Source organism: Camponotus floridanus, unplaced genomic scaffold (assembly GCF_003227725.1).
Source record: "Camponotus floridanus strain SB8 unplaced genomic scaffold, Cflo_v7.5 scaffold8, whole genome shotgun sequence".
NCBI classification, from domain to species: Eukaryota; Metazoa; Arthropoda; class Insecta; order Hymenoptera; family Formicidae; genus Camponotus; species Camponotus floridanus.
The window spans coordinates 2,031,130-2,056,340 of NW_020229849.1; the positions used below are offsets into that span (position 1 = coordinate 2,031,130).

The 25,211-nt window shown below is 36.8% G+C and overlaps 2 protein-coding genes across 2 annotated transcripts in view; one reads left to right on the forward strand and one right to left on the reverse strand.

Moving 5' to 3' along the window:
• LOC105258197 overlaps positions 1-5,646 on the reverse strand; it is a 119,698-nt gene extending 114,052 nt beyond the window's left edge. The window contains exon 1 of the mRNA XM_025414308.1: positions 5,538-5,646. The gene's annotated coding sequence lies outside the window, so the exon portion shown is untranslated. The remainder of the gene's footprint in view (positions 1-5,537) is intronic.
• A 5,563-nt stretch (positions 5,647-11,209) lies between these two features.
• LOC105258198 (protein bric-a-brac 1) overlaps positions 11,210-25,211 on the forward strand; it is a 71,605-nt gene continuing 57,603 nt past the window's right edge. The window contains exon 1 of the mRNA XM_025414278.1: positions 11,210-11,668. The gene's annotated coding sequence lies outside the window, so the exon portion shown is untranslated. The remainder of the gene's footprint in view (positions 11,669-25,211) is intronic.

A 25,211-nucleotide genomic window follows, 5' to 3' on the forward strand; every position in this document is an offset into this window, starting at 1 on the left:
TATAATCTCGCAAAAAATAATTGACGAGAAAGTAAAAGTAAGAGAACAAAAATTATTATTACATCGCGAGAATATTAAATATTATTATGCGGGCAAAAAAAATTTATAAATGTAATAAAATTTTCAATATTTGTCACAGCTATGATAAAAGAAAATGCGTATTATTGGCTTTGTGTAATCGAAAATATATTATTAAAAAATTTCAAGTATCATTATCATTTGCTACTAATTCCAGGTAACGTGACATTTTTGATAGCGCTACATTATACACATCCATGTCCGTGGATATCCGTCCCGAGATAATTAAAGTCATCTATCTATCTGTCTCTAGCATTTTTACCTTGTCCTCGGAAAATTGAACGGCAGATTAAATCCGACGCTAATGACTTGGCCGAGCGAGCGAGCGATCAATCGATCGCCGCGCGAGAAACGCAAATCGGATCAAACTTAATTGACCGCTTAGCTAGACTAGGTCTTCTCGACTCCAATATCTTCCGCCAATACGTCGACGATCCCCGAAATTTCGACGCCGCCCAAGTCGCTCAGTCTCGCGCGAGAATCGGCAGCGAGGAGTGACTTTTGCCGCGTCTCGCATTGCGCAACCAGCGCGAGCGCAAAGCTTGCGCAACGTTCTAATTGCCGGCCGCGGGCAAGAGGAATATAGGAATCATGACATAATTAATACCTCACGCCGTACATAGCTACACGGGTGTGTGTGCGCTCATGTTACGTGCTTAAGTTATACGCCGCTGCTTCAATTATGACAAATAACGCGCGCGCGCTTTTATTTTCATCGCGGATTCCAAATAAATCGCGCGAAACCGCTTCTCGGCGGCGATTCCACCGCCACTTAACATCATAAAGAGTAGACCTGGCGTGTGCGAGGGATTTCTGACGTTAACCTCCAGTCTCGCGATTTCGTGCGTGCAGGCATACGTGCGTGCGTGCCCGTATGCGTGAGCCGATTCGCAGTCACGCACATTACTAAAGGTGGGCGGGAGAGATCGAGAGGTAGCGAAGATTCTATCTCTGCCCGACGTGGCCTCGCCGTTAATGCCGCCAGACTCGGAAAGCCTCGTGTCCACAACGGAGTCTCGATTGTGTCTGAATATCCTAATGTTCTTTTATACGATCAAAGCTATTCATATGTAAAATATAATTCGAGTATTAAGACGAGGAGAAGAATCCCTCGTTCTTTTTTCTTTTTTCAAACCAAACCTTTTTCTTCGTCTACATTATTACGCAATTCGAAATTATTATTATTATTATTATTGTATAAGTCGCGATTGGGGGGAAGTTAATTTTTTTTACAAGCTTTACACAAATAACAAAGCCTTGCAAAACTTTTACAGTACTTTTAATATTCTGTTTTATAAGAATATATTCAAGATTAGCAAAAATATTGGAACAAGCTATGAACATTATTAGGGTGCGAAATTATTATGCAAAAATTAGCTTCTTTACAAAATTATTCAATACACTTTAAAAGTGAATCAGTGAAAATATCATTAATTTAAACAGTAAAATAAGATTTCACTGAGAATTAGTGAATATTTTACTGATTTTCAGTGGAAACGCTTTTTTTTGTTATTTTATTTTATTTATATCTCACTGATTATGGTCAGTTAAAATAAAATTCACTATAAAACCAGTAATCGCTAGTTCGTCCGTTTAATGCTATTACACTATTTCTTTCGTATTTAGTTTTAGTCATCATATAAAGTTTGCAAAGAGCGAAAGATAAAATTAAAAATATTACTTCGATTTAATTTCAGATATTAAATCAAATCTATGAGTCGGACAAATAAATGTCTGGCGACTTGATGAAAATTGTTCGTTCGTTATCTACTTAAAATAGCAAGTTCAATATGCATGTAATATAAATAAAATAAAATTTTTAATTTGACGTGAAATAGATAGAGAGATGAATTGTAGTTTAATTGTAGTTTATTATTGACAATAATGAAAGAAAATTACTGATACTGAGAAATATTACTGATTGAAACAGTCAAAATTATTAACTGATTCTTCCAATAAAATATCACTGATTTACAGTGCTGTACTTATAACTTCTATAATTAATGACTATTTACTGTTTTTCAGTGATAACACGCTGATTTACTTTTAGAGAGTAATCTCGTATAATTAAAATATGAAAAATTCTACACTTTTAAACTTTATTCTAAATTATGTATTATTTTTAATAAATTAAGTATAACAATGTCCATTTCGCAGAAAAGAAAAATAAAAAGTGCCTTCGCCAGGTAAGACATTTAAGGTAGATTTTGGTATACATTTGATCTCCTCTCCTTTCCTTCCAATTGACCCGCGTTCGATATCGAAACGCGACGCGCGCAACAATATAATGCACATCTAACCGATGATAGCCAACGGCTAGTAGAGTCGCGTTCACCGAGATATTCGAAAATTGTACGATTAAACCTTCGAAAGTGCCTGCAGGCAAGACTCTAAATACCACCGGCGGACGTTATATTCCGCGAATGCGCATTCCTTCTGCTTCCGCAGCTGCCTCTCTCACGATGCTCCCGCGGAAAACTCCGGGGCACACAATTGCGGAATTCACGTCTCGCCCTCCCCCTCCCCGCCGTATGTCTGCCGAAAATGGGATTAAATGCTAATCGCAGTTACAGTTGTAACAATAGCCCAGTCAGCTATTCCGCACCGTGTCTTGCCATTGTTTTCGCAGTATGTGTAAACGCGCGCGCGTAATCAACAGCTCGCGCTATCTTCACGTGTAAAAACAGACGATCGATTTTCGTTCTAAATTGTTTCCGAAATTTCCCCGATCCCCAAGTCGATCGAGTCGAAAGTCGCACGTTATCTGTCAGAGTGCTGTTTACTTTCATTACACAATAATCGAGATTAAATCTCTCTCGCAAAAAATACAGAATCCCAGCCCAATTTTCCCACGTCGCACATGAATAATTGAAAATTTTATTCTAATCATCAGATACTTGCAATTCTACTCGCCCGTTGACGCTTTCGGCAAAATTGAAAATAATAAAAAAAATTCAAAAATAATAAAATAATAAAAAAAATTCAAGAATAATAAAATAATAAAAATGGAAAAGGTACAAAATTTAAATTAAAAAAATTAAATTAAAATAAACCGCGTTTAAAGTGCAGGTGGAAAAAGAGAACAAACTTATCATTATCTTATAATGAAACGCATGCAAGGCACTTTATTATAATGTATGAATGTAATCGATAGCCATCCAGGGCTATGATAATATGTCAAGTGTGTGCGTGTTATAAGCGATAAAAAAAAAACGCGGTTAAACAGCGAGGCGCGAAGAATCTTTCGACGGCGTTCTTTGACTTTTGAAAATTGCCCAATTTTCAGGGAGACAGTATTGGATGAGCGACGAAATTGTGCCGATAAAATACGCGCTTTAATTCGAGGTACGACATCGTCGTGAGGTTTACGCCTCGTGCATCGTACAACGTATGCGTATCGTATGCGCGCGCTTACGATGTTGCGTGCGTGTGCGTGCGTATGTGTGCGTGCGTATGTGTGTGTGCGTACGTGTGCGCGCATGCAACCACGTAAGGCCTTCTTGTTCCGTGACGAGCGACGTCGACGATGTCGCGTTTCCGACAAGCACGAGCAACATGCGTGCCTACGCAAGATTAGCGGAATGAGCCTGCACACACTACGTTAATGTCGTAATGCTCGGGCTTCGACGACTCCAGGTCCGACTTGCCCAAGACTTTCCGTAGACTCGCGCCGGCTTTATTTCAGTCGAGGCTAATTATTATCTTTGGTCGCGCGTGGAACGAAAAAAAAAGAATAGGAAAAAAGGAAGCCGTCCGACAACTCAACGATGTAGAATAAACCGTTCAAGGGAACAAGAATTGAATGGTATTTTAACACGTAACTCGATAATGAATATTCAAGATTTGGAACGGATTAACGGAATGAATGTTATAATGCAACGTGATAGCATAAAAAATATTTCGCTTCGCTTCGTTTTATTCTGAAATTTATCGCGCCTTGATTTACCGTGAAAAGCATGAAGAATTCGTCTGAAATTTACAGTCTAAAAAAGGCAACATTGTAAAGATGCGTTATATAAAAATGAACTATAACTAAAAAAGACATTTGGAATAATTATATTTATATAACTAGATTATACCACGAGTGTACGTTACTGAACATAAAAATGTTGCCTTTTGAATTTGTTTTTTTCCCTACTCTGCTTGAGAAATTAATCATTTTTTTTTTCAAAACATTATTTAAAAATTTTATATTATTAAAAGCTTCTTCTCGATTATTTTTATTACGCCTCGTCAAACTGCTCGATAATCATAAGAAGAAAAATGAAATATATTAGGGGACAGAGAAATGCACTTTAACCGAGCCGTTTAAATATAGAATTTAAATATAAGTTATATGCAAAATACCTGGTATCTCATAAAAACGGCATGTTAAAAAACAAATGCATACTTAAAGTCTAAATATAATTTTCAATCGAGCTATTTTAAACTCTCTCTATACATATTTCCTATATATTTTAAATCTATTATTACATATTATTACATATCGAAGACGCGGAAAAGAGAGAGAGATAGAGCAGAATCTCTCGCTCCTATCTCGAGATCAACGAGTTTAAATCCTGCTTACGTACACGTGTGTATAAGCAAATAAGCGAGCATTAAAATGACTCGATCGAGGCGCAACTATGTGCGCTCCTACGTTATTTCCTCGACAATAATTGCGCGTACGCTCCAAGTGCGTCTTGACGAACGCAGACTTTTCGCTGAAACATTGCATAATTTTTTGCCGTTGCGTAAGAGCCGAGAAACGCCGGCTGTTACGCAATCATTAACGTTCGTCTCTCCTGCGAGCACCTCCGATCGCCGTCCCGGCGTGCGATCTTTATATTCCGGCTCTTTTTAATTCCGCTCGGTATCTACATACGCGACATCGATAGCGACATTATCGCGGCTCGCGGATACCGGGTGCGATAACTGAATCTGTCACGCGCGCCTGCGCGCGCGCGCACGCGAATGTAAATATATCGTAAATATGCAAATGTATTTATGCATGCGTATCCGCCATGCAAATACACTTAATGCCTTTTGTTCGCGCGCCGATGTAATTTAAGCTTTAAAAGCGCATTAATTTCACCGTTCCTTTCTCGCGTCTTTTTCAAATGAACGTTGTTCATTTTAACTAATGTACAAGGTTCGACGATTTGTATCGCTCGCGAGGAGTGACGTTCAAGATACACGTTAATGATCGGAGTTGAATAAAATGTAATCGGATTACGATCGAATGCTAATCAAATACGCTGGTAAAGTTAATGCGCTCGACGATTACAATTATTGAGTCATCGGTAAACATCAATGATGAATGACAGAATAAATAATCGGGACTAAAATAGACGACCGGATATAATTGTAAATAATTATAAATTATTAATCAAAATATAATCCGATTTCTAATACCATTGTTTTCAGAAAATAAAAAATAAATTGACAATTATAAATGTATAATAATTGATTTCACTCACCGTCGTTGAATGCCTCACTTCTTTCCGCATCTGTTTACCAAGAGAGATCCCTTCCATTTCCGGTTGCTCCCTTTGCTTCAAACGATGAGACAGTCTATTAATTGCACTGTACACTGATACACTTATCACTAATTCACTAATCGATAATTCACACGTGTTTCCAAATCCACCATATGTAATGCGAGTAGATTATTTCGACGCCGATTGTCAAAGGACACATTATTATATACGTGGACTAATAAATTTATCGACAATGAGACGATCTCCCGTGACCTCGAGCATTCACGATACTCCCATTTAACACACGAAATATACTCGTGACGGATAAAAAGACGCGAAAAGAGCGTAATTAAACCTAATACGAGTGTAACAGTTACAGAAAAAAATCCAGGAAGGTAGGTGAGTAGAGGAGGAGAGGAAACGCGTCGTCGAATATCTCTTTCGGGGAAAGAAGCGAGCGCGTCTCTTCCGAGAAAAAATCCACGCGCGAGAAATCCTTCGCGAGATAAATAAAACTAACACGAGCGACATTTTCGCGATCCGATAAAATTATGTATATAAAAAAAGACGACATTTTGAAAGAATATTAAAGTAGAATGTATGGAATGTATTTCTCTAATTGTATTTTTTTTTTACTAACGATGCGATATTTATTATCATTTATTATTTTATAACTCAGCGAGTAGATTATTTCAATGTTTAGAAACATATTAAATGTATTAACTGATCATTACACTGAGGAAAAAATTATCTTGAAATTAAAAAATTTTAGTTAACTCAAGAAAGCTATTTATTCGGTGAATACTAATCACGTATTTACTTGTATTCAAAACGTCTGTTTGCTTAAGTTAAGTATTTATTTACATATGTTTAAAAAAAAATATATATGCTTAAAAAAATATATTTTTTTTAAATTAAATATTTTTATATTTTAATTTTATAAAATATTTATTAAAATGCAATTTTTATTCCCAAAAGTTTTAAATTTTTTAATTTAAAAAAATAATATATTTTATTCAATAAATTATAGTATATATTTTACGAAAGTAGTATTTAAATATAAAAATATATAAATGAAAATAATGTACTTAATAACATGCATATTTAATTAAAATTAAATGCTTTTGTTTAAATGAAATAAACTATTTCTTCCATTTAAAGCAAAAGTTTCAAGAAAACAAATTTATTTGATTTAAAAAAATTTTTCCCTCAGTGTATATATTACATAATCGATACATCAAAACCATAAACTGTTTCCTGGTTCCTAAAATTTCGGATATTCGTTGCGAAATTCACCTTCGATGGATATAAAAAGACACGAGAAATACGAAGAAATAATCTTATCGTTTATAAATATGGAAAGATGCTTTAATCACGATCGTGCAAATAGTAGACGCACTTAGATAATCGTCGCGATTGTTTGACTCTCGCTCATTTGTACGCGGAATTCATTTCCGATAGATAAAAAGATGCGAGAAACACAAAGCGCGATCGCAATTTGTTTTTGTATTCGCGCTAACGTAAAGGGACTGACGTGATTGTGGAAAATTTAGGCAGATTTAATAGGAATGCAAAGGAAGACGCGTCATCGGACATGTAAACACGCAAAAAACTGGGCAATTGCGCATAATTTTGCAACAAAAATCAGAAAGCGCGGCTCGAGCAAAGCTTTGTTATAAAATCTCGATCTCTATTTTCATGGCAAAACAATAGAACAACGGGAATCACTATGAAAACTGTGTGAAAATACGATAAATTTAAATACGAAACGCAATTCAATTTGAAGCACTAGTTACCTTCTCGCGCGCCACCAATGGCCCCGATATTATTATCAAATATGGCGGCACAAATAGGTTATTTTGACGCTTTTAAATATATTGAAAAACCTGTTAACCGATGTCAAGACTAACCTGTCTCTTTTGATTCGACATTTCGGATATTCGTTCACTCGCGAAGTTTACTTTGGACAGACAGAAAGACGCGAGAAATGCGAAGGAATCTTGTTTACGAAAGATGCTTTAATCACGATCGTGCAGGTCAATAAACACAAACACTTCGTCGTCAGATAATCACTCGTCGTTCGATTCAACACTCCCGATATCCGTTTGAAATTTATTTTCGACGGAAAAAGAAACGCGACAAGAAGCGAAATTCACTCTCTTACTAGAGTTAACGCGAGGGCGCGAGGGCACGAGGGGACTGACAGGATTACGGAAAATTTAGGCTGACTGAGTAGGTGGGGAGGGGGCACGCGCCAATGAACGACTCCCGCACAAAAAAAGTCAGGCAACTTCGCAACATAACACAGATAAGAAAGCGCGGCGCGCGCGCGAGAGAGAGAGAGAGAGAGCAATGTTTTTATTATGAAATCTCGATTTTCACGGCAAACGATAGTACAACGGACACATTGTTGAATTGAATTTAATATGTTCTCATACATTCTGTGTGAGAACATAATAAATTTAATTATGAAACGGGACATAATTCAGAGCACTAATTATCTCTCGCGCGTTGCCATAATAACGCGAAATTATTATAATACATGTGGCAAACAAATAGATTATTTCGGTACTGTAAAATCGAAAAACGTGTTAATTGATAGTGCATAATCAATATCTCAAATCTACCTCTCAATTCGACATTTCGGATATTCAGTCACACGTAAAATTTATTTTTGACAAATAAAAAATGCGAGAAATATATTTTGCCGTCTACGAATATCGAAAGATACCTTAATTATGATAATCATGTAGCTTAATAGACGCACTCGGATAATCGCCCGTTATTCGATCGGCACTTCTGATATTTATATATGAAGTATACTTTTGTAACAGATAAAAAGAAATACAGAAAGAGCGTAATTCATCCTCGTACTGGCGAAAGGATTGATAGGAGAGAGGTTATAAAAAATATAGTTTGATTAAATAGTAAAAAATACATCGTTGAATATAAAAAAACCGTAAAAAACCTTTCGATATGAATAAATATAAGAAAGGCTCGACCGACTTCGATTAATATTTGATAAAATTATGTAGTTGAAAAAGAATTATACTTAAAAAAATACTATGGAAATATTAAAGAAGAAATATGAAGAGCGATGTTTTTCAATAATTATATTTCCATTGTAACTTCATTACTTTATAAGACAGCAAATAGGTTATTCAATGCTTACCGATATATTTAAAAATGGATTAATAATTATTGTGTAATCGATGCGTATAAACTATCCTTCTCCCGACATAAAATATTCGCTTGCAAATGAAATTCGCTTTTCTGTGGATAAAATGAGACGGAATATATAAAGAAATTATATCGAAAGATATACGATCGAAATTGTACGGATTAATAACACTTATAAATAATCGTTCGATTCCGCACTCGTTTGCACAATACATTTTCGACAGATAAAAAGACGCGAAAAACACGGAAAGAGAGTAATTCACTCTCATAGCAGCGTGAGGGGACTGGCAGAATTACGGAAAATTTAGGCTAGTGGGATAGGTGGGGAGGAGGAACGCGTCGTCGAATGTCTCTTCTAGGAAAGAAGCGAACGCGTCTCTTCCAAGAAACGTCCTACGCGAGAATCCCTTCTCGACAGATAAGAAAGCGAATCTCGATACTATTGAAAATCGATCAGTTTTTACCGTGATAATTAAACGACTCAATAAGATTTAATTAAATAAGGTTATGATTAACACTTGCGAGAATATAAATTATAATATGAAGTGTGGAACGCGTGATGCACTTTCATATTGAAAATTATTCGTCGGATAAAGTGCTGCATGATTGACCAATCAGGACCAACCTTCGCTTCTCCTCTCCCGATTGGTCAAACGTTTCTGTACAAACCGATCGAGCGTCTCTCTTTCTTATTTTTATTTATGGCGAGTGTTTCATGACGTATGTACTTTTCATCCTTTTTATTTTTTCCGTAACTTTATCGTCAATAATGCAAAGATATTGAATTACGCTCTTTCCATATTTTTTGCGCCTTTTTATCTGTGTAAAAGTGTATTCCGTGTGAAAGTGAATATTCGAAACGCTGAATTGAAGAGTAATTTATGCACTTTTGATACGCATCGATTAACGCACTTTTCAGTATATAAGTGTCGACAATCTACTTATATTGTCATATATAATAATTTATAGCGCCTATATTGTTATATATAATAATTTATATATAAATGTAAATAATCTACTTATGACGTATATAATAATTTCACGCTATTATGATGACGCGCGAGATGTAATTAGTGCTCCGAATTTGTGTCGCGTTTTATAATTAAATTTATCGTATTCTCACATATACTGTGTTCAACAATTTCGTTATATTATCGCTTCGAGAGTGAAAATGGATCGCGAATTTATAATAAAAGCGCTTCGTTTTCTCGAGCTTAGTTTTTTACCTTTGTTTATGTTGTAAAGTTATAGCTAGTTTTTTTGCGCGCTTCTACCGAGACGTTCGGTGACGTGTTATTTCCCCCTCCCTACCTACCCAACCCGCCTAAATTTTCCGTAATCGTGTCAGTCCCTTCGCATAAGCGCGGTCGCGAAGGTGAATTACGCTCGCGCGCTCGCGTATTTTTATTCGTCGAAAGTGAAATCCGTGTAACCGGGAGTGTCGAATTAAACGGACGATTATCTGACTACGTCTATTAACATGCACGATCATGATTGAGACACTTTTCGATATTTGTAAACGATGTGTTTGTCATTCTTTCACCCGTTGAATGTGTGATTTTCATGACCGAGATATTTGAAATGCTAATTCGAGGGGCGGCTTACAGTTTAGTGCACCGATTATGTATGTGACATAGATTAACATCTTTTGAAATATTTATTTGCCACCATGTAATAGTAATATCGCGCCACTACTGGTGGCGCGCGAGAAGGTAACTATTATAGTAACTAGTGCTCCGAATCGAGTCGCGTTTCGTATTTAAATTTATTAGTTTCTCGCACATTTTTCTCGACAATGATCCTCGTTGTTATTGTTTCGCCATGAAAATATTACACGTAGATTGAGATTTTTTTTTCATAATAAAAGCATCGCTCGACTCTCTCACTTTCTTATCTTTGTTTGTGTAGCAAAGTTATGTCTAGTTTTTTGCGCGCCGAGACGTTCAGCGAGGCGTTCCCCCTCCCCATCCACTCAACCAGCCTAAATTTTCCGTAATCCTGTCAGTCCCCTCGCGTTAACGCTAGTACGAGAGTGAATTTCGCTCTTTCTCGCGTCTTTTTATCCGTCGAAAGTTTATTTTATGTGTCAATGAATATCGGGAGTGCGAAATTAAATAACGGCCGATTATCCGAAAGCTCTTATTGATCTGCGCGATTAAAGCATGTTTCGATATTCATAAATGACAAGATTTTTCTCGTATTTCTCGCGTCTTTCCATCTGTCAAAAAAAATAAATTTCGCGTGGAAACGAATAAAATGTCGAATCGGGAGGAGGCTTGTAATTTTAATACATCAATTGTGCGCATCGGTTAATATGCCTTTCAATGTAAGTGTCGAAACAATCTATTTGTGCCGCCATATTTAATAATAATATAGTGTCATTACGATGGCGCGCGAAAAGTGTAAATAAAAAGTGTAAATACGCTGAATGAACCGTAAATTTATCATACACAATCTACGCTCAATAATGACTATCGTTTGCTGTGAAAATAGATCAAGATTTTGTGATAAAAGCGTCGGTCTAATCGCGATCTTTCCTTACCTTTGTTTATATTGCGAAAGTATATCCAGTTTTTTTACGCGCTTTTGTCGAGACGCTCGATGACGTGTCCCCTTCCCTCTCCACTTTTCTATATTTCTCCTGCCTAAATTTCCCATAATCGTGTCAGTCTCCCTACATTAGTGCAAATATAAAGACAAATTATGATCGCGCTCGTGTTTTTCATCTTCTAATTAAAGTGAATTTCGCGAGTTACAAGTGTCGGGAGTGCCGAATAAAACAACGGGCGATTGTTTAAGTGCAATTATTAACTTAATTGACTAACCAAAACTTTACATAATTGTGGAAGCAAGAGGACAACAAGGATTACTCAAGGACAAAGGAACGGAATGATGATGAGAAAGGATGAACGGATGAATCGAAAGAAGTGACATTTGCGACGCATCGACTGGTGAGTCAGTGTTTATTCTATTTTAAATAATTGTCAATTTATCGACGATACATTCACGTTTAAGAATTATTTAGAATTATTTACCATAATTACACTTGTCACATGTTTAGCCAAAAGTGACATATGAATTCTCGCTTTCACATTGTAAAATTTTTCAATGAATACCAATGGGAATACAAATTCTCAAGTTCCTCGATAGAAATGAAAATCGAATTTAAATTTAGTCTTTGGAATCGAAACCTTAAATTAAAATTTAAATGAAAGGAAGAATTATGCAGTTCTAAAGTCGATGATAATCTTCGATAATTTGACAGTTATTATTTTTGCATGCGTTCTCTTTCTAATCCATCTTGCTTTATCTATTTTTTTTACGAGAAAGGAAGAGAGAGAGAGAGACTGCGTTACTAGTTTGTTCTTCGTACTCCTCTATTTATTTCATCTTTCTTTTTCTCTGTTCGCGACGCGGCGCCGCGGCGCCGACGAATCGTCGAATAAATTTTTTATCGCCCTTGTCGGACGAAAGCCGGCTCTCTAACCCTTTGTGTATCCCGCTCCCCTCCCGCCCCCCGCGCCTCCTCTTCCTCCTCATCTGCGCTTTCCTCTGCGGGGTCATTTTCGAACGCGTTAAACGCTCCCGTGGGATAGTTCGTATTACGTTCGACGCATCGAGATTCGTCGATTCACCTCTTGGTGGTCGCTTTTCGACATGTAACTGGCATTTACATCGCCGCGAGCGTTGGACGGGCTAACTGCTTCTCATTCTCATTTTTGTCGGGAGTAAATGCGCGCGGTCCTTTGCACTTTTCTCGTTTGTATTTTAGCGAAAACTCGCGTTCGCTCGTCGTTAAAAGGCTCGTCGCGCGCAAAAGGTATCGAAATAATCGTGATTGTGATTTTTCGATTTTAATTATTCAGCCTTCGTGTAATAATTTGTAATAAATGTCAAAATTGTTGAGTAATTACAGCGAGATTTGTGGCTCGCTCTCGGCATATATTTACTTAGTAATCGACGGATGCTTGAATATCGCCATTGATGCTCTCGGATAATCAGCGAACTCGTGCATCAACAATTTCCCTAATTTCGTCTTAGGCCGAGGTTCGCACGGTCTTCGGGCGCGATAATCTCTGGAAATTGGCGAGATGCAAGCCGGCATTTCCCCGCGGAAAAATCGCGCTCGCCTCATGTACACTGTGTGTGCGATAGATGCGCGTTTACTTCCGTTTCGAAAACTTGCTTTCCGATCATCAATAATAATTACGTCCATTCAATTCTAACTATATTTAATTAAATAACGAAATATCGTTTTTCATTTATTTATATAAATTTTTGCAAAAAAGTTTGAGCAATATAATTAAAATTTTTAAATCTGGAAGCAAGGTTTTTTTTTAGATTTGTAACAAAAAACAAATAAAATTATCTTTCCGTATATATTATTATAAAATTATAAAAATATGCACATAATTATAAAAACTTTAATAATTAATTTTTTGTAATTTTATTATGACATCTTTTTGGCGATAAAAAGACTGTTAAAGCTTATTAAAGCTGGGATGTTAAAACACTCGTCATTTTTGAAATTACTGTTATCGTCTGTACGGAAAGTGCGTAATTCCTGGGACACCCCATATATACGTGACGTACAAGCAACATAGTGTGTACGTACACTAGAGACCAGTCGAAGTCGTTCTGCAGGCAGATATTTACAGAGGCGAGCAAATAGTTCCCGATCTCCCCATGCTTTTCTCGTGACTACTGTTTTCAGTTCGTGGTCGACTTCGATCGACCTTTGATCGATCGTGAATGCACGTTTAATCGAGCGTGCACAGAGTCACGCGAGAATGCACGCTCCCCCTTCTCTCTCTCTCTCTCTCTCTCTCTCTCTCTCTTTCTACTTATCTGCGAGAATTTTTTATTGTCTGCGAGAGACAATATTTTATTTATTCCTTTAAAAAGAAAGGTATACACATATAAGTATACACACATAATAATGAACGAGAGTAAGATACATACCTAACGTCTATAATTATGTATCACAAGTTTAGAAATCATTTTTTATGAGATAGCCTTGAATTATTTTAAAAGCGTGAGTGAGCGTTAAAATATTTCTTTATATACGTATTTAAAATTTAAACACGTGTCTCTGAAATTTGACACGGAAACTGTCCTGCTAAATTTATCTTTATAATATTACAACGTTAGACTTGTCCGCTAGAATTAGGAGTTATATTTATAACTGAATAAATAAATAAAAAAATATAATTAATCCTCTTCTCTCCGTTAAGCTTATATACACTGAGGAAAAAATTATGTCGAAATAAAAAAATTTTAGTTAACTCAAGAAAGCTATTTATTCGGTGGGTACTAATTACGTATTTACTTGTATTCAAAACGTCTTGCTTAAATTAAGTATTTATTTATATATGTTTAAAAATATATATATGCTTAAAAAAATATAATTTTTAATTAAATATTTTTATATTTTAATTTTACAAAATATTTATTAAAATGCATTTTTTATTCCCAAAAATTTTAAATTTTTTAATTAAAAAAAATATATATTTAATTCAATAAATTATAGTATATATTTTACGAAAGTAGTATTTAAATATAAAAATATATAAATGAAAATAATGTACTTAATAACATGCATATTTAATTGAAATTAAATGCTTTTGCTTAAATGAAACAAACAATTCCTTCCGTTTAAAGCAAAAGTTTCAAGAAGGCAAATTAATTTGATTTACAAAAATTTTTCCCTCAGTGTATGTATAAAACTCAAGCGTACCTCTCGTCACATTATAGTAATTTAGTGTTACATGATATATATTCGAAACTTAGAGATTCTCGTGCTGGAAGAGTTTGCGCCGAATCGCCCAAGGCGAAGTAATCAGGCGCATTTAAGGACAATCTGCAGATCTGCGAGTTAGAGGCGATCGCTAGGTAGACGGCAGATTTGTCTGACGATACAATGTTCCATCATAAAGACGAAACTCTTTGAGCTGCGTTTGAATAGCTATTGCGTGCGTGCGTGCGTGTGATGCTGCGTTCTCGCAGAAAATGTATGCATTTGTACATCTCGTCCATTTCGCGGCGCACAAGCTATTCATACAAAGATAAAAACATTTCTCTGCTTTGTTTCGCGAAAACATCCTACGTGAATTAACTTTTTTGCAAATACGCAACCTTGAAACTTGAAATTGACACATCTGCATGCAAAAGTGGTGTAATTATAATCCAATATTATTAGTATTTTTTTTTAAATACAAGTTAAAAAGTTTCTTCAAACAAAAAAATTATATATCATATGAACTTTTCGAAATCATAATTTTCACACAATTTTCTCTTTAAAGTTGCATAAAAAATATTCCAATGACATTAGACAGATTACTTTGCGAGCAGTATTTTCAAGCCAAAAATAAAGTAAGTTTAATAATAACAAAATGGTTTAATAATAACACAATTTAATAATAACAACATGTTACCAAATAGGTTTTTTTTATTTCATTACGAGAATCAAAGATCTTGAAAAAATAAAATTTTCAGGAGAGAAAAATATATAATTCCAAAAATAAAAATATGTAATTCCATTTCCTCAGAATATATAAATACAGCTCATGCGGTAAACGCTCTCGATTCTTATTTTGTCAAAAACATTTTTGCTCGTCGCCGTAAATTAATTGACATCTCGATGTGAATGTCAAATTACTCGCGAAATATATTCTTGATTACATCATTATAAATGCAGATTGTTTCTTCATTTTTGGTCCATGTTATTTTTTACGATCCTGTATCTTGATAATGGCATGGATCGATAGAATCGTTTGGACAGGACCCGTTCTTTTCGCAAATTCTTCAAACGCATTCCGACAAACGCACGCGATCCGCGTGTTTTGAAGAATTCTTGCTCTCGGAATGAGCCTTACGGAACGAACTATCGGTTTGCATTCCGTTTCGCATAACAGCAAACATCATCGTAAGGCTCTTCGTGGCGCGTCCGCGCGTAAATACGAAAAAAAGGCCGCTAGAATGGCGCGATGTCGATTCTCCAACGCGGAAAACGATTTCCGGTCGAGGGCAGAAGAGAGAATACCTTCCATTTTTTGCGGATTTGCGACGATCTAACGATTCTTCGACGTCAATTGATAAAATAGCTATCGGGAGAATCATCACGTACAATATTATATTTTAATTAATTGTAAAATTTAATAGCTATGGAAAAAGGAGGAAAAAAACACAGATTGCGTAAAAATTCTTAATAAAGAATCAATCTTTAATTATTGAATACATTTTACGTATATTATATATAAATAATATAATAAATATAAAATAATTTGAAAGTGTATAAAATAATGATACATGCTTTTACGTATCAAATATTATTCGATAAACGAATTTTCTTTTAAACCAAATTTCTATTTTATCTTAAGATAAAGGACGGCGAATTTAAAATAATTTAAGATCTCTCGACAGAATGTGCTACTTTCTTATATGTTTCGAGAGACAAAATTACGATTTGCTAATGTCATTAGACGTGACCTTAATTGATTGTTGCCGCTTGATAGATCTCGAGGGATTCGCATCTCCGATAGACCTTCCAATTCAACGCGTCAAAAATTAACCATTTTATATCAAAGTAGCAGCAACTTTAGAACTCGTCCTCTTTCTCTCTTGTTCTCTTTCTCGTTTTCTTTCTCTTTTATCCATGATTCTAGCCACGGTAGACACGGGCAGAGATTCCGTCTCACTGACGAGCCTCTCTCAGAGCGCGGTACGTAAGATGATGATAATTATTAGCCGGACAAAAAAGCCACGGCGGTCGGGCATCCTGCGTATAGGTCAACGTAACGTTATTTTTGCGTTCTAAGACGCGGTAAAAACTGGATAGTCTTTGGCGAAACCGCCTATAGCCCCGCCGTTTTTCCACTACCTCTTCTCATCTTGTTCTCTCACGCTTCCTCTTAAACATCTTCACCTGATTTCCGCTCGTCACACGCGTAACAATATCATCTCGCATAAAACAGAAATTTAAAAAAAATGGATTATTTGCTATTCCCGGCAGAAAGCTTTTTTGTGATTCTGATATATAATCTTGCAGCTATTTTATAAAGTTGATACAATAATAGGATATCAGCTTCATGGATATCGATATTAATACTTTATCACTAAAGAAAAGATGAGAGAGAAAGAGAGAGAAAGAGAGAGAGAGAGAGAGAGAGATAGAGAGAGAGGCCTCAATAGAAATGTTAATTACATAATATAAAACTTTATATAAAACATTTTATATCTTTTCAATTAATTATTTTTTTCAAATTGTTAATTTTTAATATCTGAATTTTTTAAATGCTAATGCAAAGAAAGTATAAAATAAAGAATAATATAATAAAGAATAATAAATAAAGAATAATATAAATACAAATAAATAAAATAATAGTAGAAATAAATAAAATGTTAATGCTCCGTGATATCAAGGCTTTGCAGAAAGAAATTATTCTCAAATTATTCTTATTTTATGAATATACTATACATGCTTAAGAAAAATCGAAAAACATCGTAAATTATGATCACCACGCGAGATGATATAAAGTCGCTCCGAATTCTCTGTTATTAGATTAATTACGACAGTGACGCGATCATCGTCTGCAAATTTTCGTACTTGCTATCTCAATGAGACCATAAAAAATGTATTCGTGTCGCTCTCGTGAAACTAGGACTCCGTCGTGCGTCAAATTATTCAAGGTGCTCCGCATGAGGACCAACAATAGAGAAACTATTTTCATACTCCAATAGCTGCGTAATTTGTATCCGTTCAAGTGCGCGATTCGGTGTCGGTTAAAGAATTGACTTGATTAAAATTAAGACAATGGATATCGATATTTCATTTCTAATAATAAACAAACTTTTGGACATTAGTCGAATGTAAGTAATACGACGTATCAGTAATAATTAAATCGGCGCGCTTCAAACAATGCCAATTAATTATATTTTGGAATTAATGATATTCAATATCATAAATCTTTTTTATAATAAATATTGACATTGACTTTTATAATACACATAATAAATTTTATAATGCAGTTTTCTGATTCTTTTGTATTTTCAATAGAAAAACGAATCGTGCGATTAATGCTCCATTTTCTGATTAGGTTTTTATATAAAAATTATGCTAGCGAATCACGATGTACATTTTGAAGATAAATTATGGAAAATTTTTATGCGATTTGTGCAATTTTACTTCATTGATCAGCATTCGATTTCCACAACGTATTCCGTCAGGAAAATTCGAGTTGGTTCACGTTAGTCGGAAAATGAACCGATTTGAAGAAAATTACTGAATTGCGAGTATCCGCAACGAATCGATTATGAAAAAGACTGGACCAGTTTCGCGGCTCCGCAAAGTTAAGAAAATTGCGGGATAGATCGATTTTGTAGAACAAAATGTTTCATAGATGGGCTGAATCTAGAAAACGTGGAATCCAATCCAAAAGATAAAACGTGTTCGGTTAATAGTACGTTGTATAAAATATATCTCAAAAATTATTCAAATATATATTTTTTTCTACATTTGTGTAAACAGTTAATTTTAGTTTTATACATGTATTTAATCGTGTTTTTGAAACCAATTAAAAAAATAAATGTTATAGGCAGTTACAATAATCGAATAATTTTTTATAAAGATTTTTTTGCAAAGATGATGTTACAAATCTGTCACGAATCGTGACGAACGGCTCGCTCCACAAATGAATGCGCGATCGCGTGAATCATGAACGAGAGAGAATGTAATTGTATGAGGCGAGGATAAAGACGTCGTCGCAAATGCACGATACAAGGAAACGACGACCACCCATGGTCGAGCAAATCTTGCGTAACAATTTCGATCTATCTTCGGTCTTTCTCGAAGGATAATCGAAAGCGCAATCGATCGTTACTGCGGCATGGAAGTCTGTTGAAATATAAATTTGTTCCAGTATTTCGTTAATAAGAGAGATTTGCGAAAACTTTTACGATTTTAATGACATTTTAATATGCTTGGGAAAATATTTTTTATATAATAGATAAATTTAAAAACACATTTTTCGAGATATTTCTCATTTCCTTACATGCCTATGATATATTCTTGCCAATCCATTTTCATTAAATGATAATTGAGAGGTTATTGGAATTTACACTTAAATGTGTTATGAAAATATTTTTATCTATTTTTAAAAAATTATACAATTATTGTATATAATTAAATCAATTAATTATATTTATTACATTTTTTCGACTAATGCTATTTAATTTCAATTGAACTTGACATGATGTTTATTGAAACAAGGAATTTATTGAAACAAGGAATTTGCCGATTTTATGTTTGTGGAGAAAAGAAGCAGTGTTATTTTCTTCAATACACAATAATCATTAAATGGTCTAAAGATAAAGCGAGCAGGACGTAAATGCATTCGATTTATCGATATAAGTATCGCCCGTTACCATCAACGAGACATTTCATGTGACACGGCAATGCGTGTTAGATAATCGTATGTATGCTCGGCTTTGCGTTATACAGTTGATCACGTACAATTCGTCGGTGCCGGTTCAATGGCGCACAGCGAGACAATTTTTACGATTCGATCGTTTTCCTTTAGTTCGTCAAGGATTCGTACCGTTCAAGTACAAACTGTACAATCGTAAATTTTATGCTTATTACACATTAACTTGAATTTGCGCTATATTTTCGAAAATATTTTTATTATAAATGAAAAACACACCGAAAAATCAACGATACTTGAACAAGAAGAAAAAATCTTACAGCAATTATGAGTAAATTATGTGAAAATATAGACTAGGCTCTTGCATATTTAAATAAAAAAAAATTCTCTACTTTTACTTTCGGATCTTTAATCCGGTAAGCAAGCATTAAACGAGAATTAGCGAGAAAACAATCGTCCGAGAGATTAACAAGGAAGCAAAGCGAATAAACGAAATATAATAAATGACATGCATTTATGCGGAAAAGATTCGCCCGCTGTCGACGAAGAAAAACGATGCGTCTCCTTCTCCCTCTCTCTCTCTCTCTCTCTCTCTTTTTTTCACCCACCCAAAACTACCGCGAGCTTGCGGCAGCTCGGGTATTTAACGGCGCGTTAAAAAAGTAATGCGGAAATATAATGGGAAACACAAAGGAAAGAAAGTTTCCGCGCTCGCTCGGGCTTCCAACAGCAACGTGCCGCAGTTTTACCCTCCCGCTATTTGGTTTGGATAAAGAGCTACCTGTTTGTTTACGTTTCGCTTTCAGCCGTTTGTACTCTCTCTCGACGGTGCACCACACGATGCAGCGAACGTGTATGTGTGCGCACGTGTTCGATACATATATGTCTTTCTCTCTCCCCTTTCCCTCCCTCTCCCCTCCTCTCTCACTTTTCATCTTGCCGTCTCTATCTCTCCTTCGCACACGGGAACATAGTTGTATTGTAAGCGATAAGCAGCCGCATATGCATACAATCGCCGCGAGCGAGCGGATCCGTTTCGCAGACACTCGACGCGGTCCCGTATCGTAATCACTGCGCAAAAAAGCATCAAAAAACCAAGTTATCGGGAAAGCTTTATTATTCTTGATGAAACTAGGGTAAAAAAAAAAAAGAGCGAAAGAGTACACTTTATCCTGGGAAAACTAAAATCCGTCATATTGCGCGCGCGAGTTGTATGGCGATTAAAGCGGGACACAATTTTTATGTCATTGTGAATATTGGATTAAATAAATCGCTTTTATTGCACAAAATTATTCAGATGAATCAGACGTGGAATTTATGGAATAAATTGAATTTATTGAATTTATGTAATCTTAATAATCGTACACAAAGCAAGGTTACGTACACGTGTCTTGTGATTTTATGCAGCGAAAGCAGTCCAACGCGCGTGACATAAGAGCAGATCTCGACGGAATATTCAATATAATGCCATTGTATCGAGACGAATATTTATACGGAGATATGAAACGCATGGTAGGAAAGAGCGAGAAGGTTCATCGGGCAAATAGAAAATCCAACAAAGGGAGCGGAAAACTCTACGTGCGTTTTTCAATGAACGAGATAATAAAACGTGAAACTGGATGAACGCGAATTGTTGAATCGCATGCCGTTATCCAAAGAATAGAACGAACTATAAGAATTAACGGGGTGAAACGTACGTGTGTATGTATCTGTGTGCCGTTATAAAGAATCGCACCTGTATAGAGTTCTATGGGAATACGGGATGAATGGTTTGGCTCCGTTTATCATCGAGAGGCATACAGTGTCATTTTGTAGCGTCATCGCGTTGCAGAATTTTGATGCGTGTCATGATGGAGAGCATTGTTAAGAAATGCGGCGACATGTCAAGTGTTTTTAACGACTGCACGAGCATGTGTGGATGCGTTTCTTCGATCGATATTTCAGATACAAATAGAGTTCGTTTCCGATATTCTTCGCAAAAGTGGATTTCACGCTCAAGATTAGTGTGACCTGCCAATTGCAGGCTTTGCGATATTTTTGGAAGACAATAGCCTCTATATTAAACAATTAATGCGGAAAACATATTTTGACAGGACAGAAATAATCTGTTTTTCGCCTTCCTTTTGCGACTGTGAACATTTCAAAAACGTGTCACGCTTTGCGAGAAACAAGAGAAATCGGAAAGACGGATGCATGCCATGTTTTGCTCTATCGAATCAATCTCACGCTTTTTGACGTAATATATTGATAAAGAGACAGGGAATATTTTATTGTTTTATTAGACTTCTGGAGGAGGCTTTAATCGCGAAGACGAAAATGAATGATAAAAAATCTTTCGCAACTTTCCATTTTTATCCTTCGGTTAAATTTTTTTTTTAATAACAAATCTTTCAAAATTGGAAAAAAGGTAAGAATTAGACGCTGGGCCTGAATCACCACGCCTGTAGGAGACTGACAAGAATTATTAGTGGGTGAAGGTAGCCAGTAGCTGAGCCGAGGATCAATACTAGGCAGACGTCCGTGCGATGTGGTGGAGTGCACTTCTACACGACTCTAGGCTAGGCTAGAGCTAGGAAAGGTTGGGACGGAGGGAGGTTGGGTAAGGTTGGATCGTGGGACGTCTACGTAGACTTCGGTCCCCATAAACCAAGCGCCGGCTGACTTGACGGTATCGCCATGGACATTTTAGCTGGAAGAAAAAAAAGACGAGAGTACATCCGCCGTGCATCCAAGAGACGCGTTCGATTTTAATCTTGTGAAAAAAAAACTGTCTGCTTTAAATTCAGTTTTTCGATCACATAATATCGACGTCATAATTTTTCACATATGCATGTTCGATTGCAATATATTTGTACGTGATGCCAATAGTAACGCACGTATAAAAGACATAAATTGAATTTTGGAAAATTTGAATAAAATATAAAGATTATTTCGACTTTTTCTCATATCTGTAAATTCTTAAACTTCAATTTTTTTTTTAATATAAATATTGCTCGCATTTTTTCTTAAAATATGAATAAAAATTTATATGTGAAATCGCGAATAATTGAATACTGTTTGAAACAATATTTAGAGTCTGCTCTTAAGGAGAATAAATTCTGGAGATACAGGCATATATTGAATTTTTGCGTTTATTATAAAGTATTCCTTATGTAACGACCAACGTAACACTGCATTGGGAGAAGGATTTTTTCGCGTTTGTCGCGACCGAAGCTAATGCGATCTTGCCATTGCGAATTAGCAGCGGAAGGCCGTGCGTTCACGTTGTATTTTATGATCAGTAAGCGGACACACGCAGCAGCGAGATAGCAAAAATAATCCTCGCAAAGCGCAAGCGGAGCAAGAAGTTGCGAAAACTAGTTAAACCGCTTCAAGGTCGGGACCGTGAAACTCGTCCAATTCGCGGTGCAATTCCGTGCACACATCTTTTGCTCGGATACGTCGTGCCGCGCGTTAAATAACGACGCGGTAAGAACTATCAAAATTTTACGATATATCCTAGATGTCTTTCGATTTTTTCAATATATCCAATAATGAAATAATATTAACAGGCAGTTTTTAAAACAATATAAAGACCTTAATCTGAAAATATCAGTAGGGATTAAAAATATAAGCGAAAGTTTTGTCACAATCAAAAAATTTAATGAAATTTTGTTTTAATGCAAACTACGTAAAACGAGGGAGTTCACGTGGAAACATTCGCGCGTAGGTTCCTAGAGTATTAAGTATCCTTCTATAGTTCAATACAACTGTAATTAAAAAATTCCTAGAACCACGTATCAATTCGAAAAAGCGGATATGCGTGGATGTGAAATTTAAATTAGGAAATATTATAGCTCGTTATAGTAATTAATTTCTAAGTAACATATTTTAATAAAACGAGTTTGAGATTTTAACAAAATCATACGATACTAAAACCTACTATCTTTTTTTTATAAAGATTTAATTAGATTATTCTAATAATTAGATGATTTTTAAAAATTTTGATTTTATTCGCTTGAATTTAGAACGTTCGAAAACTGTCAATATGTAAGTGAAGAAAATAGATTCGGAAATTTTTAATCGGAAATGTCAATCAAAAAGTGTATTTTAATTTTCCCACTCTCAAATTCCAAGATTCGAAATTTTAGATACTCGACATGTTACGCGAATTCTGCGCTAAATTAAGCAAAAATCAAATTAAAGTAAAATCGCAGATCTTGTCTCTCGAATGTTCGAATTCCCCGAAAATGTAATCGTCGAAGTTGCGTGAGCGCAAACGAGAATCGTGTAGAGGCGCGAATACACGTCGGAGGGTGCGAATATCGCGTCGCGTCGCGTTGCACAGACGAATGAGCGCACACGTACACGCATGTATGCGCGAATGTGCGCGCGCTCGTTCCTCCCGTTCGCGCAAATGCTGATGATCATTCACGCCACTGACCTACTCTGCTACGCGAGCTTCGCCCTCCGACGCCGCGACGGCTGGAAAAGCGGCGAGAGATAGAGAGAGAGAGAAAGAGAGAGAAAGATAGAAAGATAGAGAGAGAGAGAGAGAGAGAGAAAGAAAGAGAGGGCGAAACGGGAAAAAGGGGAGCGAGACACGCCGAGATGATCGTGGATGTAGAAAGGAGAGATGAGGAGAGAAGAGAGTCTGGTCGGTGAGTCTGGGCCTGCGTAACGACGCGTGCACGTCGACGATGCAAGTGCGCGACGACGGTCGAGGGCTTCGTGCAAGTCGCGGGATGGCGCGCGGGGGGGAGTGGGGGGCGGGGGGGGAGAGGGTAAGGGATAACGGAGGCAGAGATGGTGGAGGGCACGAAAGGAGGAGGCGAGTTGCAAGGGGTGCAAGTCGGCTATAGTAGTTGAAGAGGACGAAGGGGAGGAGTGAGAGGAAGGGAGAGAGACGGAGGGAGGGAGGGGAGGGGGCGAAAGTCGACCGAGGGGCGGCAGGGAATACGGAAGGCTACGATTGATCCGTGGTCGCCCTCCTCATCCTTCTCTATCCTCCTCTCTCTCTCTCTCTCTTTCTCTCTCCGTCCGCCGTCTCTCCTTCTTGTCCGGGTGTCCCTTCCGCGCCCTTTCGTCCTCGGCCCTCGCCTTCTCCTCCCCCTCCCCTCCCCCTCCTCCTCCTCCTCCTTCTCGCTCTACGTCGCCGCGACCTCACGAATTCATTGTACGCTTCCGGCTCTCGTCCTTTTTCTCTCAGGCGGCCATTAGCTGTCCGTTCGGGTCGCCTCTTATTAGCATAGTTGCAAATTCTATGCCACGACGTCCGACAGCGGCGGCGGCGGCGGCGGCGGCGGCGGCGGCGGCGGCCTCCTGTTAACGCTTGATTGGAGGCCAACGCGACGTTTTACGCCGTTTTACATACACGCGTTGCTTGGAAACTGGATGCGGACGAGGGAACATCGAGCAGATATCCGTTTTCGGTCGCGCGTTATCGTATTGAATTTTCGAGTACGACTTTAATGCCTTTAATAATTATTTCGCGGACGTTACGGGAAACCTCTTCCAGGCGGTTTGCAACGATAAAGTCTCTTGCGCGACTCGCAATTAATTATCCATATCGGTATACCGTTTTGGCGATAACGCGATTTCGCGATTAAGCGTGTATATAAAATACGCGGTTCCTATTTCCGCCTGCCTTATGATTAATGCAAATTCCGCAAATAATTAATTATGTCCTATCTATTACCCCGGTCACCCTCCCTGAAAAGGCTATTAAAACCTTTTGCTTTTATTTAAAAGTTTATTTTAAAAAAGCCGCTTTAATTCTCTAAATTTGCGCGCATGAAAAACGTGTGCCTTCCATTTCGAGCTATACCCTATAATATATGCGGGGCTCGTCGAGTTTCGCCAAACGATCCGCGATTTCAGATCGCGAGAGATATTAACACTCATCACGGTAAGGGCGTAAAACAGTGCTCGAGTTTGGCGCAATTAATATTCCGTTCGGTATTGCTGATTGATGATAGCGCGTTTATCGGGCGTCGAGCGGCGGCGACAAGGCCAGATTATCCGTCGCATTAAAAAGCATTTTTGACGCTCGCGCGCATTCATTCGGGTGTTACATTCCGATAAATGGAACTTA